The 20,421-nt window shown below is 46.1% G+C and overlaps 1 protein-coding gene and 1 long non-coding RNA gene across 4 annotated transcripts in view; both read right to left on the bottom strand.

Annotated features, from left to right (window-relative positions):
- Positions 1 to 13,537, bottom strand: part of LOC125180065 (uncharacterized) — a 35,762-nt gene extending 22,225 nt beyond the window's left edge. The window contains exon 1 of the long non-coding RNA XR_007158294.2: positions 376 to 13,537. This is a non-coding gene — a long non-coding RNA (uncharacterized lncRNA). The remainder of the gene's footprint in view (positions 1 to 375) is intronic.
- The window catches only part of FGFRL1 (fibroblast growth factor receptor like 1), a 172,401-nt gene that overhangs the window by 134,167 nt on the left and 17,813 nt on the right, over positions 1 to 20,421 (bottom strand). The window lies entirely within an intron of this gene.

The raw sequence follows: 20,421 nt of genomic DNA, 5'->3' as shown, positions 1-20,421 counted from the left end.
CTGAAAGCCTTGCCTTCATCATCACTCACAGACTGGGTGCTAGCTTGCATTGTCACCATGACCTTCCCTTTTCTCCCTCCTGTCACACACACAGCCCTTACCTGTAAACACTGGCCCTCCAGACAGACATCAGACCTGCGGGCCACCTCAGGAGCTCCCTGCTGCCATACCTTACCCATCATGTTGTGCCATACCCGCCATCTCACGTCCTACCCGCCATGTTGTGTCTCACCCCCCAACCCACCCAACCTCATGGCGGCCGTGGCAGCATGCCCAGACCTCAGCAGCAAGGATGAAACACAGACTATCCTCTGCCGATTTTCCTCCCCCCACCTCCATGCCAGAAGGCATTTATCTGAAAAAAAAAAAAGTCACCTTTAAAGTCAAAACACACGCAGGGGCTATTCACTACACCTGGGTGACAGGAAGAGGAGGACTGCAGTCCCAGCAGCCTTTCTGTCCATGTGCTATCTCAAACTCAGCTCCCTCAGTCCCCCCACAAGCATGGCTTTCCTCTTGACTTGCTATTTAAAAACCGGCCCAAGACTGGGATGCAGCAGTTTCAGATTAACAGGCCGGGGCTGTGAGCAGGCGGGTGGTGTCTCTCCTCAGCTCTGTCATCATCTGCAGCTGAGCACCAGGCTCCCCCACGGCAGAGCTGCCAGGGCCTCCATGTTGGACTGGCCTGTTTATTTACTTCTATCTTTGTCTTATTTTTTTGATTTAAGGAAGACCATTTCCAAAAACAGGTTAGAAACTTTGATTCTTAGGGAGAGAAGACTCGGTCATGGGTATACGTTATGCAAATTTTAGGTTTTATTGCATTTACACATCCACTGTGAGCTCACTTTACCAGAATAGCTCTTTATCTGCAGACACGGCTTGCTGACCTGGGCTGAACACGGAGCCCATGTCGAGGCAGACAGCACTACACCACGATTATTTAACTCCCTGCCTTGTGTCCCTCCAGCAAACCCACTCCCTCAGAAGCCCACAACTTCCCCATCCCACCGGGCAGGGCATAGACAGCCCCCTGCCATCTGGAAACAGACAGAAGACAGGCATTTTGTTTTGAGTAGGATTTCAGAAATTTCAAAATCCAGCTCGACATCAAGCGGCAACAAAACACAAAGTGTGAAAATTGTCTTAAAAGTAAACCCTTATTTTCAAGAGGATTGTTTGGGTCTGTAGATCAGCAAAGCCTCTGTGAGGCATTTTCGTTTTAATGGGATGGGACTTTTTCTAATGGAAAACAGTTCCTTTCCCAGATTTTTTTTTCTCTATATATCAGAGCTAATGTAATTATATACATGGAAAAAAAGAGAGTGCATTTTTTTCATTTTGCAGCAATCATTTACAGTGACGCAAAACGGGTTGAAGTTCTGTCATGCTAGCACAGTAGGGTTTTACATCACCACTATCATGGCAGCTTCCCAAGGTCCTGGTCAGGTCAGAGCCCTGATCAAACGAGGTGTGGGGCAAATGAGAGAGCACATCCAAACGCAGCAATAGGGCAGAAAGCAGGAGGATGAACAGAGCTATGAAATGAATTGCAGCAGGCTGACTGAAGAGGAAGGAATACAGCCCCCACAGGCAGCACACACCTCCCCTCCTGCAACTTTGTACAGCCGTAAGTGGTCAGACACTTGAAAATCAGACTCACTGTATAGGGAAATTTGGCTTTGGGGCGCACTGGTCCAGACTTACATGCCGGGGGCCTCCTCTTTACGGCTCACAGCTGCTCTCTTGCTTCTGTGGCAAACTGAGACCAACCAGCTCTATTGAAAGACGGTGACATCATTGAATACCTTTGCTTGTTTTAGTGCACCTGGCCAAGAAACATTGCAGATATTTTCTGTTGATTCAGGATATAGAAGAGTCCAGCTCTCTCAGGATTTAGCTGTACCACAGGAGAAGAAGCCTGGGGAGACTGCGGTGGGATAGAGGAAAAGAAATATCCAGCGAGAGGAAGAAAAATAAGCAATTGCAAGAGGATTGACAGTGGAGGAGCCTCAGTGATAAAACCCAGGCGCAAAACGCAAACATCCAGAAGCAACTCAAAAAAGAAAAAGAGAAAAAAAGCAAACAAACACAGGAACATGGACAGACATTTATGTCATCCTTGCGCAAGCACAAGGCAGCTCTATGCAGATGGGGTAACCACTAAAGGCTGTAGCCATCTGAAGGGCTGAAGTGACAATTTCCAAAGCCAATAGATGGGAAGAGCTTTAATTACAGCAGGCACAGTTTCTCAGCGTTTTGTAGGACCAGCTTAGTATTTCATATGGTCATGCTGCACCCTACAAGCTATGGGGTGTCACACTCCTTTCACCATGCCCAGCGATGACAGCACAGCGATGAGATGGCATCACCTCTCAGCGAACACTATTAAGTCACAGCATGCAAACAGAGGGGCTCGAAGCTGAAAGGGCAACTTGGGGGGCTCCACCAACTTGGTTATCCTGAAATTCCTAAAGGTGGTGCGTGCTAAAAAAGTGGGTGCTATGGAAGAGATCTGATTAAAAAAGAACAGCAATTGCATTATAATCCCAAGAGGTACATCGTTAAGTCCACGGAAAATCTGTTCTAGGATGCCTAGCAGACAATCCAAAGCTCAAAGGCTATCGCGGTGAGTCCTCAGTGCCCAATATTTTGTTGCCACTCAAGCACCCATCCTTTTTAAGCCCCATCAGGCAGCAAGCTCATCCACGCCATCCTCGAAGAGCCGTCTTCAGAGCATCTACACACCTGGCATCCTCCACCTCCCACCAGCACTCACCCAGTAGCACGAGGACTACGAGTGATCAGATGTCTCCCCTCTGATGGCTTGACCATGGCCTGGCAGAGGGCTTGGAAGTGCCTGGTTTGGAGGGCAGCAGCGGGGCCGCCCTCTCCAGGCAGCGCAGCCATGCACGCGGCTCATGCGTTTACAGGCGACCATTTCGGCTCTGTAATTGCTGAAAGCAGTTTTTTAGGGGCCGACATTAAAAAGGGAACCACATGATTACAGAGGGCTTGTGGACAGCCACAGGCAGGCCCACCAGAGCTGAAACTGTGGGCTCCCTGAACAGTAGACGGAAATTCCTCAGGAACCTCAAGCCCATTACCAGGCGCTGACTCCTTTGTGTCCCTTCAGATTCAGATGAAGAGAACAGGCATTAAATCCATAGCAGATCTGTGGTTTAGGACTCCAGTTAACAAGGGAGGCTTTGCCTTGCTTATTTTTACATTCCAGTCATACATAAATGGAGAATATAATCTGCTTTTGAGGATATAAAATGTGTGAATCTTGCTGTCAATGTTAAGGTGCTTAGCCAGTGCCATCCGCCTCTGTTCACTGGGTCTGACATGTTAAGTTGATTTTTTGTTTTGTTTTGTTTTTTTCTCCTGATGATTTAGAAATGGAGGGAGCACTACAGAAGGGAAAATTGAGGTTGCTTTTGAAGAATTGCTTACTATTAGGGAAGGAAGGGAAATGTTTCTGGTTCAGATTAGCAGGGGTGGATTATGACAGAGGAGACCTTTCTCTACAAGCCCTCACATTTCATCAGCACATGAATGCTTTGCTGGTGCACTGTCCAGCCCAGTTCTGACCATTAAAGCAATGGCATTTTCAGCACTGTTTCCCTCGAGAGGCTGCCCCGTAAGCTCAAATGTCTGGAGCTATTTACACTGTCTATCTTTACCCTCCTATGTAGCTAGTGGACAGAGTAGACACAACTCAGAGTCCTCACTTAGACACCTAAATTAGGTGCCTACAGTTAGTTGATACCCCCACTTTATCACGCACTCCCTTTCGCGTCATTTTTCGACTGTCAGATTGGTGCTAACAAACTGAGCACCCACAAAACTAAGAGTCTCTCTTTTTAGGATTGTATTACCCCAGGAACAAACTGGCGGCTACAGTTCAACTGGCTGTTGGCAGTCGGTTTGGGTAGATTACAAAAGGTTCATCTACTTCGTTGCACTTTCGTGCACGTTAAGAGAAACCACGGATGAAATGCAGGACCAGCCTCCTGCACTCCAGCACCTGTCCAGAGAGGCAGTTTCTCGCACCCAGTGTTTGATTTGCCATGAGAAGGGGAGGAGGAGAGAAAAGCCTCTCTCCGAATGTATACAGCACCTGTCCAAGTGGTCAGCTTGCCTCGGGCGCTCTCACTTCGACACATTACGCACCGCGTTTGGGCTGTGAAACGCTGTGCTGCGACCTGTCTGTAGAAGGAACAGCCACCGTAAAAGACAGAGAGGGGAGGTCCGGGTTTCCTGCAAAACGTAACCAGCAGGAATTAAAATGTAAAAGAAACACCCTCCGGGGGGGGCTTCACAGAAGCTATAAACCCAAGCAACTGTTTTGCCAGGTGTTATGGTGTGCAGCGCCTGCTGTTAACGGGGCTCTTTGCTGGCACCTCGCCTGTCTCATCCTCCCAGTGCCCTGAGCCCACCGGGCGGGCAGCGCCGAGCGGGGGCAGCCGGGGAAGTTATTAGCCAGAGATGCTCGGCAAAGGCTGAACCCGCGACGGGCTTTGAGCGGCTGAATGAAGTGCTGTCATTTCCCAGCTGGGAGCGGGAAAGAGCACGGCGCCGCTTCCTGATGCTGTTATTTTATTTTGCAGCAGCTTCCCCTTCCCGCTGTCTGAATGTCACAGATTACTTCACCGCTGTGCGAGGCTTGGGGCGGGGGGAGCAGAGGGGGAAGAGAAAAATCTGGCCAGCGCTTCCCGAGCTGCTGGCATCCCCCGATGCCCCAGCTGCCACACGGAAAGCAGAGACGCTGGAAGGGACGGGTGGCAAATTCACTTTTTTGGGAAGCAGGAGCCACGCACAGGTTGTTAACCCACCCACCGAGGTCTGCAAACACCCGAGGATCCTGCTCGTGCTCCCATCTCTTTAACCCCTGTGCACTACGGCTCGCGATGTCACGCTGGCTCAGGAAATATAAGCCCCGGGGCTGCTTTTCGGAGCCTGTCAGCAGCGCTCTTTTGTCAAGCAGAGGCCTTCCTGTCAAGTGATACAAAGTGCTCGCTCTCCTTTGCCCCTTGGGAGCTGCACATGCTTCCTCCCGCAGCAGCCCCAGCCTTTGTCAGCCCAAGGGAACAGGGCAGCTGGCAGGACGCCCGCGTGTCTGGCAGGAGACCGCGCTGCGCGGCCCCGCACATCGCCACCGAGCGCGTGCAAGGGGCCTGGGAAGGGGAGGCAGCAGGGAATTTGGGGGACCGGGCTGGAGAATGGCCTAGGTCACCGGTCGGGATGAATGGCAAGGATCTGGATCTGCACGTTGCTCCAGAGCAAAGCAACTGGGCTGATGGTGCTCAGAGCTGCTCAGAGCTGGTGCCTGACCTACTGCACGGCTGCTGGGAGCCCGCACACCGAAATGGAAAAGGCAGCAAGGACTCCATCCAAGGCAATAAATACATGTTGCTTTCTCACCCTCTCCAACCTGTCTGGCTTCAAACTAGAGCAATGAGAAAAACGAAAGGTCTGTTCGATCAAGTCAGAACAAGTGCTGCAGCCACATGATTTCGTATATCCTGATCTACAGAAAGCTCCTTCCCGCAGCGGGAGTAAGCTGGCTGACTGAAGCGCTCAGAGAACTAACACAAATAATTAAGAATAAGAAACAAAAGAGCCGTGGCATGATTTCATAACGATGCTACTGTCACAGCAGCAAGAACGTCGAGTTCTCCAGCACATGGGAGAAGCCCCTTTCACCAGAACATCCTTGTCTTTGTTTCTCTCTGTCACTTCACTTGGCCAAAGCCCTATTTTCAGGAGCTGGCTCCGTATCTGCAAATTTACACACTTAGATTTGTATCTTCAAGGTTGTTCACACAAAATAAACTAGAATAAATTCAGTTCTTCCTCTGTATCAATAACCTGCACCTTCATTCTGAGTGAAGGGCCGTAGGAGGGGGAGCAGACAGCAGCAGTTTGAGCTGGGGTGATCTAACGCCACCCTCCAACCCCGCCACATCTGCTGGATCTTAACTCTATTTTCCTTGCTGCTTAATTAACTGAAAGCTCTTACCTGTGCCTTGGACACATAAAGAAGGGACGTGGGTGCTAACCTCTCCTGTAAAGCATTTTGAGACCTACCCACTGGAAGGTACAATACAGAGCTTACCACCCATTCATTTCAGCAGGGCTGTTCCCTGAACAAGGCAGCACGCAGTGTGAGGATGGTTAATGCACCCACGTAATTTCACACACAAGCCAAGAAGACAGGTACCATCTATTTTTTCTCACCCCAGAGTGCCAAACGGCACTTTTACATTCAAAGTTCTGGCACAAAGACGCAGGCTGCAATGCCTGCACACAAGTTCAGAGGGTAAACTGAGGTTACTAAAATCATCCTTTGTATTAAAACAAAAAGAAGACGCCAACAGAAGCATTCTACATAGGTTTGTTCATTCTGAAAGAGATGCAGAGTGCTTTCTTCACAATGCAAGCACTGGAAGGATAAATAAATGGCAGAGTTGGGGCAGCATGGTGTTTCATGGCAACAGCGTCTTGTTTGCTCGTTCCCCACATAATTGTCATATCAGAAACATTTTGTAAAAGTTTTGTGTCAGAAGTGATTAAATTTACTACATTTTCAAGTGCATGAGAGCACACTGAAATCACAGCATAAAAAGCAAAAAGTCAGGCTTGAGGACAAAATTAGTTTCTGAAGAAAGGCTCCTCTTCTGATTGCGAGGGAGGTCTTGAACCACGTTTTTCTCCAAGTGGTCTTTCCTTTTGCTTCAGCAGTTTAAAAGACAATTAATTTTAATAGACAAAACCATTAGAAGATCCCATGGCTCACGTGCATCACAGCATCAAGACAAGGGGACCACAACAGTAGCCTTGAGCTCTCTTTCTTTTGCACAAAACTTCTAGCCATCTACTTGGGAGGCTGTAAGGAGAGTCGGTAAAAGTTCTACCTGTATCAACCTCTTGGTGAGTTCCCCCAAAGTGGGCACAGAGGGATGGATCCACTAACATACCAGTACTTTGCAGAGAAGGGCTGAACTTCCAGCCCATTTTTAACCCATCTAGCCTCATCCTCCATCCGAGAGAGACAACCACAAGAGGAAAAAAGGCTGTAGTTACTCAGCGTGGGCCTGAATTGCCACTGGGGCTGAAGTTGGCTTTAATTTGGGTCAGATTATCCCAACTGCTTACAGCATCACTAAGCAGGGGGTAGAGCAGGGCTGATATGTGGTCAGGGGAAGCAGGCAGGTAGGATCACTCCTCTCAGTTTCAGCTTGTGAAGGCTGAAAGTTAGACATAAAATCACGCTGCCAGCTCTGGGTTGAAGAACAGAAAACATTTGGTAGCACCCAACACTGCTTTGCAGTAATTGAGGCTACGAGGTATTTACCATCATACGGCCCCATGGTTTCAAGAAGCATTTAAGCAGACAGGTTGCATTAAATCCCATGTCAACATGCAGCCTCCGGCTTAGATGTTTGGATTGAACGACTGTAACTCTCCACTAATCTCTGGGGTGACGGGGAAAACACTATCCCCACATCCCTCAAGGCACAAAGAAAATCTTTTAGTTCTCACTTCTTCTTTTTCACCCCTCTTAAAGTGATGGCATTCCTCACCAGCTGTAATCAGCATGCACGCTCTCCCAAAGTGCCATTTAATACCGTCACACAAAACTGCAGCGTGACTCCCTTTGGGTTCTTACGTGCAATAATTGCAAGACACAGCAGCCCTGGTCTGCCGGGCTCCAAGAGGCTTTCTGCAAGGACACCGACTCGATCCCCCCTCTCCATGGACTCACAGCTACATGTCTGAGAGATGGACAGCGTTTCTCTCTGTTGCATCCACCCCCACCTCCACTTAATTTCATGCTTGGGCTGTGACTGCACTAACAGGGCATATCTAGTTTCTCCCTCGTATGCTGATTAAACCGACATGGTGCTTTGCACAGTCTTTCACGGACTCCTTATCTCAGTAACAAGAGGGAGGAAAAAGCACAAGGACAACTCTGAGCAAAGCAACACCGTCTCCCTTTCCGGCACTGGCAGAAGTCTCGCTGGGAACTGGTGTGCAGTCTGTCAGGAAGCTGGGAGAGAAAAGCTACGACGGCTTAGGAGCTCATTAGGGAAGGACAGTACCAGTAAAGGGGAAATTCTGGAGATCTATTTAACAACATTTTCCACACTTTTCTCTCTATTTTTCACTTAGAGGAGGCAGGTAGAAACTACTGGCTTGGTGAGGCTCTGCATAAAGATTTTTAGAAGTGGCCTTTGCTTCTGAGAGCTCAGCAAAACATGCCCAGGACTGGGCATTGTCCTGCCTTGCCAAACCTCGTGTTCAAGAAAATCAGGGTCATGGTTGCAGAAGCAGGTGTGGCTAAAGCCACAGCTGAATTCTGCTACTTTACATCAGTCCAAAACTCATTAGATCAGTTTTAACAGAATGATTTTTCCTAATACTGCGATTTTTGTCCGTCAGGTTTTGGGGTTGTTGAATTTATCAAGCCTATGGGCCTTTTCTAGAGAAACCTTTTTTTGTCTTAGGACTGAAAAATACTCTAACAATGAATTGGGGATTTTCATGTAGTTCTCATTCTTTGTTTTTTTTCAAATGGTCATTAAAGCAGGAAATCCTCTAAGGCACACAAGAAGTAGAAAGGGAACAGCCACCACACCAGGATATATCAGTGGCAGCACCATTGGTAGATGTAGGGATGAGAGCTCTCCTGACTTTAGGGCCTTGCGACAGCCTAAATGTAGGATGTCTGGGGCAGTCCCAGGTCATCTATATGGGGCTGGCAAATAGGATACTGAGCCTGTGAGATTGCCTATATTCTTGTAGAGTAACAGGGCCTTGGGTAAGAGCCCCCATGTACCACTTATCTGCGTTTGGGAAACCAAATCAATCAGTGCTTAGATTTCCATGACGCAGCTGCCTACAACCAAACAATTGCCCTTCAGCTCCCTGCAACGCAAGTACAGAGAGGCTCTGTTCATCTCATGGTAACGCAGACACTTCAAGCAGGTCTCCTAGCACATAGCCCACCACTCTTTCTCCACAGACTCCATTTGACAGGCTCTTCAGATGGCAGTAGAGCCATGAGTGCAAGGACTGTAAAGTACGGATGGCTGCAATTCAAAGTTTTAGATCAATCCTAAGATCTGAAGTTCCAAGAGACCTCTAGGAAATGCAAAGACATTAACTCGCCTTTCTCTCCTGCCTGCTCCTTGCACTCTAGCCAGGTACAAAACTGCTTTGGTACCATAACACAGACATTTCACTCCTAATGGGCTTGTGAAGCACTCACAGCTCCTTTCAGCTCAGACTAAAACCATCTGACACCTTTACAAGTTCCTTGGTTTCTCAGAGGAGCCAGCCCAGAATCTCTAGAGCAGAATATCAGAGCACAATGCAAGGATAAAACACAGACCTTATTATTTCCAACTCACAGGTTAGAGGCCTTGCTTTAGAGAACCTCCAAACCCATCACAAACATATTTGCTGCCTCCAAATCCCCTTTCCACAACCTTTGCAAAGATGGCAGCACCTAGGAGTAGAGTGAGGGGAGCTGGTTTCAGGAGAGGATTGATTACCTGTGATACACCTCATTGATACAGAGACTGGCTCAGACCTCAGCTTTCACGGCACTTCATTTGCTTGTCACACAAAAACTAAGTATGACACAGACTTGTTCTACACACACATAACTACAGTTTACATGTGTGCAGCCTATTTCAGGAGGAAATACCTTTGTTCGACTTGTTGATTTTTTTTACTATTTTATTTTTTTTGATGGGACCAGAGAATTGCAGCTGATAGCACTATTGAATGGAACTAGGCCAGGTGGGTTACCATTCCGGATAGCCAGTCTGCTGGAAAATGCTTTTACACACACACACATACACATACAAACAGTTTGGCTGGGCTGGTTAAAACACTGCAGCACTTATTGCTCCTTGAGGCTTATGAGTTCACTTCTAGGCTCTGGGCCAGCTTGGAAATCACATAACCCACATGAGCAGCAAGGTTGTAAGGAGATGTTTGTCAAGAAAAAAGATAGTTCCTGAGTGCCGTTCCCTGCAGGACATATCTCAGCAACCCTGAAACCAAGATAGTAACTAGTCAACACTTCAGGGACTATCCTTGGCGAGGTCAGCCAAGAAATGACTGCCCACCACCATGACTGAGAGGGTTACCATGCTGGGGAGAAAGGAGAAAGCTCCTTCTAAGCCTGCCTCTTTTCTGCAGAGAAGTACAGAAATTTTGAGTCATCGCTCCAGCACTTATGTCAAGTGAAAGGGCCAATGAGACATAAAAGGGCCGTAATTTATTTTAGGAAAGACAGCTTATTATGGGTAGGTGCCTTCCAAGGACCTCCCTGCAAACACGGGTACAAGGGGCAGGAGGAGGATGCCTGTTATCAGAGCACAGCATGCTCAGTACACATGGAACAATAGTGTATGACACTACGTGGCCCAGAAGACTCCTCATTTACAGACATGCCTCTGAAGAAGACTGCAAACAACTATGGGTCTATTTCACCCACACAAGACAGGCAGCCAGCAAGGTGGAGAAATGCCTTTAAAAGATTAGCATCTTTCCATATAACAAGGTCCTTTCTACAGATCCTGGCAGGGATAGTCATGCTGACCCTTCACAAATCCATCCCACTTGTATCCTCCCCTAGTAGCACCTGGTGCATCTCCTTCAGCTAGATCACAGTGGGGTGAGGACTGTGTCTGAGACATCTGACTCTCCACAAGCACATGCCACCACTGAGGAAGTCAGTGGGGTTTTGGTCCATCATATGGAGTTGGAATTTATGCTGAAACAAGCAAAATTAAGGGCGAACCCCTGCTGCAACATGATGTAACAACCCTCATGAAAGGAAAACACAGCTTTTCATATCATCAGGTTTCCCATACCCTGACCATCGTCTTTTGTTTTAATTTTTGCTGTTTAGAGGTAGTTTGTTATTTGGGGAGAGCGAGGGGTTATGTTTTTTGCCAATTAAATTGTGGCAGTGGTGTGCAGAGAAGCACAGCACTTCCCCTCTCTCACCGGGTAAGCTGCAGCACAAAAGCTTGGGGCTGATCTCACATCCTCTTCAACAATTAGAAGTCAAGGCCAGCAGCACAGCCAAAACTTGACACGCTCTTTAGAGAACAAAGGTCACAGGATTGAAGTCTTCACTCCCCACTTTGGCTAAAGCAGCATGAAACATCCTCTTCAAAACCTAAGGCAGTTGAATCTTTATCAGGTGATGATGGCTTTTTGGAGAATAAAGACGACTGACCTCTGTGCCTTCCCTCCTACTGTTCCACACGAAACCTTCAAGCCACATAATTAGTACAAATCATTTTTCAATAAGAGTTCCTGCCCCATGAGGGCCTCATCAGACACCAGGTCCAGAGATGACACTCCTGATGGCTGTGAGAGCAGCTAGGCCAACTCTGGGTATGATGGCTGAAGCAAGCCAGAAGCCAGACTGTCACAGGCTAAGGTTGGTCCTGGCTCCCTGAGGAGCAACGTGGGCTGAGGTGGTCATTGCAGAGCTACAGATGTGACCTCCACACAGCTGTAGGCCACCACTGCCTGGCCAGGGGACAGAAGGCTGGAGAGGACAACAGCTGGGCAGGAAATGAGCCAAAGAAATGCTACATTAGAAACCCCTGCACTCCTGACGCGTCTGCATAAATAGCATTTTTGGAAGATTAAATGAAACAAAAAATCATTACATGGTTAATTAATTAATTTCACAGCCATGCTCATACAGCTGACAGAAGCCCTAAACACAGCCACAGGCAGGCCGTGTCCAAGCCTGACAGCACCAACACCCTCCCAAGAAATGAGGCTTCACTAAATAATCTGGTTTTGGCTAATTTAAAATTAATCCTCAGAGCACACTGCTTGGTCAGCCCAGGAGTCTCCCTCCTGAAAGAGTCCCAAAATCAGACACGTGGCACAAAAGTCAGACATCTTCTTGTGCATCACACCAGGCTAGGCCTAACATCCATCCCAGAGGCCTTGGAGGCCCTTCCTTCCTTTTGTCCTTTCTGAATGCTCCCTGCTCTGTCCAGCACGCTGAAATCCTTATCTGAGAGCCCTCCCAGTTCAAAGGTAGCCTCCAACTTCTGGACATTTTGTGTGAGTGGTGAGTAAGGCCTAACATGGTCCCAGCTCCCCCTTTGCTGCTCAAGGCAGGAATGACCTGTGAGGAGAACCTACAATGGCAGACTGAAATTACCTTGGGGTTCAAAGGATTTACCTTACTCCCTTCTTCCCACAGCCTTGGACAGATGCTGGAAGAGAAGTGCAAACACTGACTGCATTTCCCCCCTTTGTTGGTTTGCTTCCAGCATAGCTCATCCCAGCACAAAGCCTTCCTAACATTTTCCTAGCAGCCAGGGAAAACCCTCATAAAAAGGGTAAGTTTCAGGAGCTGTTTCCTCCCACCCATTCGAAGAGCAAGTGACATTTTCCTATCATTAGCCCAACAAAAATAGAAAGCACAACGCACCATGGAATCACACCTCTCACTTCCATGAAGAACTCCAAGACCTAAACCAGAGCTCCTCCAAACTTTGGCTCAAATTGTAAAGACCAAACAATGCCTACCACCACCACCAGGAGGGCACTTGGATTCAGCTATGAACCCAGAGGGACAGATCTAAGCCTAAAGCAGACATAGTTTGTGACTTGCTCAAATACATTTCTAGCTTGTGACATCTGTGAGTATACGAACTCTCATGACAGGAGCCAGAGGACAGGAGAGCAGAAAAAGGGTACGAAGAACTCCAACTCCAAACAAAGCTAAAGCAAAAATCAAACTGACACTTTCCTCTCCTCAGAATGTGATCACTCCCTAGGTATTGATGTGGTAAGAAGGAAGATTCAGGCCATTAATCTAGCAGAAATGTTTTGTAGCATTCGTTTTCAGTTATGTTATAAGCCCTACTGGCCCAGTACAGCCAAAGGAGCATAAGAAGGCAGCCGGCAGCCAGGAGCAGGAAAGGATGTGGGGAGAAAAGGGCTTCCAGAAAGAAACTCACCCGAAAATATGGTTTTTATACGAAACAGCTTCTGCTGACAAATAGCTCTTTGTCCCAGTGCAAAAAGAACACTTCAGGCAGGAGCTGCTAAGGAAGAATTTCACTTACGTGACTCCCTGCTCAACAGAGTAGGGAAGCTGTGCTTCTGTGCTACAGAAGCTAGTACGGCCTCCACGTGCCCTACATGGTCAAAGACAAAACAGGTCTTGAAATAAATAAGTACTCCATTTCACACATTGATCTGTTCTCCTCTTGCTGAGCCGAAGTCAAAATCTTTACCCAGTACCACTGAAGCCAGCGGAGGTGTGCTGCTGCGGTCCACGCAGAACCACTCTGCACCTTGGTCTCCAGTGTTAATTGAGGCCCAGAAAGCAAGACATTGCATAAAACACAAGGCAGCTTTGATCAGGTTACCGTAATTGCTACCTTAAATACTAGCATGTGATTCTAGTGAAAGAGAAAGAGAAAGAGAAAGGGAAAGGGAAAGGGAAGGGGAAAGGGAAGGGGAAGGGGAAGGGGAAGGGGAAGGGGAAGGGGAAAGGGAAAAAAGAAAAAAAAAGAAAGAAAAAGAAAGAAAAAGAAAAAGAAAAAGAAAAAGAAAGAAAAAGAAAAAAAAGAAAGAAAAAGAAAAAGAAAAAGAAAAAGAAAAAGAAAAAGAAAAAAAGAAAAAGAAAAAAAGAAAAAGAAAAAGAAAAAGAAAAAGAAAAAGAAAAAGAAAAAGAAAAAGAAAAAGAAAAAGAAAAAGAAAAAGAAAAAGAAAAAGAAAAAGAAAAAGAAAAAGAAAAAGAAAAAGAAAAAGAAAAAAAAGAAAAAGAAAAAGAAAAAGAAAAAGAAAAAGAAAAAGAAAAAGAAAAAGAAAAAGAAAAAGAAAAAGAAAAAGAAAAAGAAAAAGAAAAAGAAAAAGAAAAAGAAAAAGAAAAAGAAAAAGAAAAAGAAAAAGAAAAAGAAAAAGAAAAAGAAAAAGAAAAAGAAAAAGAAAAAGAAAAAGTGAGGGGGGAATCCTAATTTTTTTTCCAGTTTTCTTCCATGGGATGCTGAAGAAATTCTAACAGATGGATGGATAGAGTAGAATAAATTGTATTTGATCTCTGGAATGAATTCACTTAATAGTCCTAGTATTTTCTGTCGAAGATTATCCCTAGAAATCCAGGATCCAGGTTTATCAGACATTAATTACCTATATTAAAAAAAAAATCCCATCTCTTCTAAAAAACTAGTGATTAAAAATATAAAATTGATAAAGAAGTCATAATGGATGAACACACACATGCACTCACTCTGCTACTTACTAACCACAACCCCTAATAAGAGATAATGGAAGCTGCTTTCAAATGAAATGTCTAAATGGGTCTAGAGCTTGTTTTCTCCAAACTCAGCCAGGCATTACTGCTGCCACAGCCACTTTCAATCAAGCTTTTACTGCAAAGCAAAACAAAGGAAGAAGTTAAATCCATGGGAGATTTCCAATGAATACTTAAAAATCTTTTCATGGGACAGAGTGAGGGAACTCTGTACCAGCAATGACCTCAGAAATCTGGTGAGTTCACTACATTGCAGACTGTTCCCTCTCTCCGCTAGATTTTAATTAGCTAATTCAAGGCTTTGTATGGAGGAGGAAAGAGTATTGCTTAAGCAGCAGAAAGTTCAGCTAAATTTGCTGTGTGCTTGGAATTTAATACATGAATACCAAGATCCTTTAGGGGATTGTTATTTTACACAGTTAAAGGTAGACATGCGGACACTTGGAGCTTTTCAAAGGAACATGTACACAGTGTGCCCATATCTGCAGCCACAGCAGCTGTTCTTGTATCAAGTATACATTTGGATTTGTGTGCCATGTGTACACCTTCAGATGTGATGGGGATGCATGCATGGGGAGAGGTGCCACTGCGCTGTACGTGTGCATGCTTGTTGTGTAGACACACAACACACACCAGAGGCATTTTCTCCGTCTGCCTGTTTTCCTTCCATAAGCTCTTTTCATTCGTCTGAGGAACAAAGCCAGTGGTTGAAAGATTTGGCGAAAGTGCCTTGTTATGCAGAAGAAAGAGATACTTTAACTCAGCTGTCAATAAGTTTTGCCCATTTACATGTGTGCGGAACACTTTGAATAAATTACGTTTCCAGGATTTAGCTCCACGGCACCAGCCTAACAAAAGCAGACTTACAGCACTGGGTGAGGGGAGGGGTAGTGGGGGAAATGCATTTTGCACGAGATAAAATCCCTTCCAGGACCACAAGGGAAAAATGAGTTGGTGTTTTAATTTGAAGAGCGTGGCTTTTACATCACTTTCAGTTTATTTTCAGACACGTTTTCTACTTTAAAAAGTTGAGCTTGCATCATCTGTAGAGAGTTCCATGTAGTCTCTGTGGAGGTGGAGATTGGGTGGTTCTGCTTGTTTAATTACAGACCGCAAAACAGTAAAAATGGTGGTGGGACCATGGGGTGCTACTGATGTCTGGTGGAGATCTGCCCCTTGGGGTGCAGATACACGAGGCTAATAGCTCAGGCAGGTTCCCCACGAAAGCGGCATCTGAAAATGTTCCTAACTGACAGTCTCTGCAGTGCTTCATTGTCAGCAGATTCAGATGGCCGGCCAAAAAGAGTTAAACACAACACAATTCCTTCCTCCTCGAAGGCAGTGAATGCAAACATGAATTCCTGACCTCTCTGATACGAAAATGAATACGCTGAAGGTGATAGGAAAGGAAACCACCAACATCCCAGCTTCATGTTTAATATCAATGGAAACTTGCAGGACCTTTCTTCACTGCTTCAGATGAGTGACTCATTCCCTTTGCAGCAGCAACCTCCACAGCTGCTGCCAGCATAAGAAACAACGCACAAAAATCCATCTCAATTAAGTGAGGTCTCTGCCCCCAGCATCCGCCAGCGAGAGGGGCTTGACAAATGATATGGGAAAACTTTTGAAAAATTTCTCATCATCCAAAACAGCCTCTCTACAATTACCTCCCTAAGCCAGTCAAAACCACTGGCAGGAGTGTGCCGATTTCAATGCTCTTAATCTTATCTGCAGAAGAGGATCCAGGGCATCAGCTTCACTGATGGTTCCAGGAAGACGAGCTGTAATCAAGCATTTCTCCTCATGCATAACAGACAAGGAATGTCTTTGCTTGGCCAGCAGTAGCCTACAAAAATTAACAAAACATTGTAAAATCCCCTTTGCAAGCAGGGGAGAGCTAGCAGAGGATGCGATTGCTGTCTTATCTCCTTCAGTACAGATGCTGCTAAAGCAAGGCTGACCCACAGACAGGCTGTCCCTCAAGCTGGCCTAACCAAATCTGTGAGGTCAAATGCAGACACAGGTCCTACTGTGTCTGCATAGAACAGGTCCACCATGCTGGATTGCCATAATGGAGTTCTCTGCCCCTTAAAATGTGTTTTTCTATGAAGAGAGCTGCAGTAGTTACTGATTTTCTTAAAGCTTCAGCTGCTACAGCATTGAAGCAACGTGAAAGTTGCAATCACATAAAAAAAAATTTAAAAAAAAAATCTGACTGTGCAGCAGAAATAGTCAAAGAACCACAAACCACTTCAGGTACAAATCCGAGACTAACCAGCCCCAGTGTGGGGACTTGACCCATCACTCCGGAAGGCACCAAGTGGGCCCTGTTGACTTTTTACTAGAAGATACCCCTGAAAAAGAAAAGCAAATGTTTGCAAATTCATTTTCATGCCAGCTGGGCCTGGTGATTCCCAAGCAAACCCCATGTTCCAGCATGGTTAGCAGACAGTACTGCACTTGCCAGGAATAATTGCTAATATTGGGATGGCTGTTCCTAAGTAAGTAAAAGCACTTTCAAGTGTGTGCGTGCATGCACATTTGCCATGGCACTTCTCAGAGATCTGACAACACGTAGCAAAGGGTCAACAGTTCTCTCTGGAAGGCTGTGTTGATATCTGCTGCCAGATAACGCACCCTGCAGTCAAAGAGACTTACTTATTTTCTAGGCTTGTTATCAGTTGTTATTGTAAGTAAGCAGTACTATGTCAAATGCCCCTTCGTTTTGACCTTACCATGGGCAGGACCCACTAAGATCTCCTGGAATGTGAAATAATCATTAATACTGTCTCCTTGGCAGCGCTAATAAATCATACAGCTCAACATCGTGTAACAAAGCAATAAAACTTTGCCAAAGACACACCAATAAACTGCACACACAAGAACTCTTCCACCCCCAGCCTCTTCCTTCACATTCCAAAAACACAGACCAGCAGTGATGGCATTGGCTCTCGTCCTCTAATCCCCAAATCCCCAATTACACCGAGGGAGCTGAAGATAACACCGATTTAGGACCTGGAAGGAGGCTTCTTCCAGAGGCAGAAGAAAGGTGCTAAATCAACAATCTTGGGTAATGGATTCATTTACCATGACACTTCTCCATGTGCAGACAGACGGAGACCATAATGTCTGTGAACCTCTGGCCTCCTGCGTAAGCCCCTGAGAAAGGGGTTTGGTGGTACCTGAGCCTTATGCAACGAGCTGAATTTCGTGCCAGAAGGAAAAATGTTGCCTGTGTAAGGAAATGGGCTGGCTCACGTTATTAATAGTTATAACACTCACTGCAGTCTGAGGGTGAATTTATGTTTATTGGTTTTAAATTAGAATTTCCCCTTCCACTCCAAAGAAGCCATTCCTGATTTCCACCATCACTTGCTCAGAAACAGACCTTGTCAAGGCTGCTTCACCTCTAACTTCAGACATACACGATGGAGGCACCTGAAGGCTGCTTTGCCTCCCTTTATAACCACTGAGGACGAAAAGGTGCTTTCAGGGCATGACGCATCTCTTCCTAATGCAGGTAAATAAATTGGTAAACAAACCCTACTCATGCCCCCATTGATGCCAATGGGGACCAGGAGTTCCCCCAACATTAAGGAAAGTGACTCACGTGAATATTAGGGGCGACAAATGATAATTGCTTTGCTCAAACTTAGGAAAAAAACTCGGTGTGGACATGCCTGTGAATTACCCAGAGGATTTAATTATGGGTACTGCGTGCAGATAGGTGAGCAGTAACCACATATAGCGCCACCATTAACTATCTCAGAAACCTAAGTATGTCCAGGACTCAGCTCTCAGATTCACCTAAATTTATGTGTCTAACTCCCATTACAGTCAGCAGAGAGCAGGTCTACGCCCTCTGTTGCCTACAAACATCACCATGGACTACGAGGGCAGCTCAGATCCCGACAGGTACATGGCTTCATCACCGAGGTGAACCCATCTCACAGTCCATTAGCTTCACGCTGCAGGACAGCATTCCTGTGCCTGATGGGGTGAGCCCTCATGGAGGGGACAAAGAGGTCCCCTGGAGCACCTTCCCCACAAGAACCCATCCCCTCCCCAGCGGTGCAGAGGCTCCTTACCCACCCAAAGACTCCATACACCAGCAAATAACTCACGGACCTGCAGATGCAGGGGGATCAGTCCTACCCAAGCAGCAGCACAGGGATGGGGCCAAGTATGTGTCCAACCTGCACCCTTGGGTTCACTGGGGATGTCCTGGTGTCCCCACAGGCTACTGGCCACTCGAGACGGGAGCCAGAGATGGGAGCACAGTGTGCAGGCAGCAGTTCCCAGAAACGCTTTTTCCTGCTGACTAAATCCTCAGCCCAAACCTTTCCCTTTTGCTCCGAGTCTTTGAAAACACTAGCAAAACCTTTCCCGTTAATCTTTCTTCATCTTGCTAAAACAACACAGACTGTCTGTCTCCAGGGAAGGCTGTCACAGGATATGGGGGAGGAATCTATCATTTGTAATGCACGGAAATATAACTTACATATATCAAAGGCATTTTCTGTAAAAACAAATACGCAGCAGAGATTGGGAGGCCAAACCCCCATTGCCTTCAAGCTACCGTGCTTAGCAATCGTGTGAGCAACAGCCTGAGCAAACCCAATTAACTTGATTTGTAGATTGCACAGATTAGCAATTGTGTTCCAATCGCAAATCCCACAAGGAGCCCCTTTGCTTATATTTCTGCACAGCTCCTCATTCATTACGCTAATACTTAAGGGCACCTATCTAAATCCCTTAAATTTACGTCCTGCCAGGTGTGCATCCTTGGCCTCCAACAGTACCTTCCGACCAAGAACTCTGGAAAACTCTGCAAGTTTTAATCCTGAAAAATCTCCAGTATCTGCAGCAGGTATGTAAGCAGAAACCTTGACTTACGGCTGAACTGAGGCACCGAGAGGCTCGATTTAGCTGTGAAGGCAGAAAGCTTGCAACACAACTGAACTGTCTCGAGGAGAGGATTTCTGATGGGCTTCACACTTCAGCCACCAGCCCCACCAGGGCTCCAGCACCCTCCAACAGGCCTGATCCAAATTTAACACCCCCAGTCTGCTCAGATCCAAAAGTGAGGCCCTCGGTATGGTAACAGCCCGAACAAGGGCCAGGTATGCAAAACAATTAATTACTCTGAAAAGTGCAAAATGCAGCAGGATCCATTCCTGGTGTAGAAATTATTCCTTCAGCTCTATGAGGAGTTATTTCTCAGTTAAAAATTTCCCAATGTAGAAGAACACAGTAAATTTTGCATGAGATTCTGGTAATTATTGTTTTAAAACCAGAGATGCCTCCCCAAAATGAAGAGGTTTGTGAAGCTGGAAAAAAAACACACAGTGGCGACAGAGGGGTAGAGCAAACCTTTATTTTTTTTTGTACTACATCAACTAAAGAAACATGTTCTGCTCGTTAAAATAAAAAATAAAAATAAAAAAGCAAGATGTCTGATGAATAGCTCTACTGATATTGACTGCATTTCTATATTTCTAAAAACATGAGCACTTCATAAATACACTGAAATATTCTGTCATCGCCAGACAGAATGTGCCAGTTTTCTATAAATATAGACATCTGGCGGTGGTTTCGTCTACTGTTATGCATTTCTGGTGTGAAGAACACTACTTTGTGAGCAAACGAATGTTTGAAATTAATTTCATATGCGACAGGTTACATTAAAGAGCAAGAGAGACTTGCTGGGCAGAAGCGCAGAACAAAAACACTGTGTTCCCACACTGCTCTGACCCTTTGTATGAGGTTGCCTGCACGATACTATAGGCATAAAGCCTGTCCCTCCAAGCACTGCTGTGAAGCTTAACGAAGGCATGCCCGCAAATTGCACTGAAACTTGAAAACGGGACTTGTTTGGCATCGTAATTCCAACCGCGGTGAAACACCACTGAGAAAACAACGTATATTAAATATCAGCCAATAACAGCATGTTTTGTGCAAACCACCCAAGAGCTCCCAACAGGCGGTGCCATTAATTATTCAGGGATTTTTACTTTTTTTTTGGTGGGATTTCCAGCCAGATCTCTGTCCTCATGTGCCATGATGAAACCATCCACAAAGTTGCATCAGGCAGC

The sequence above is a fragment of the Anser cygnoides genome, chromosome 4 (assembly GCF_040182565.1).
Source record: "Anser cygnoides isolate HZ-2024a breed goose chromosome 4, Taihu_goose_T2T_genome, whole genome shotgun sequence".
Lineage (NCBI taxonomy): Eukaryota > Metazoa > Chordata > Aves > Anseriformes > Anatidae > Anser > Anser cygnoides.
This window is presented reverse-complemented; position numbering and strand designations above follow the sequence as displayed.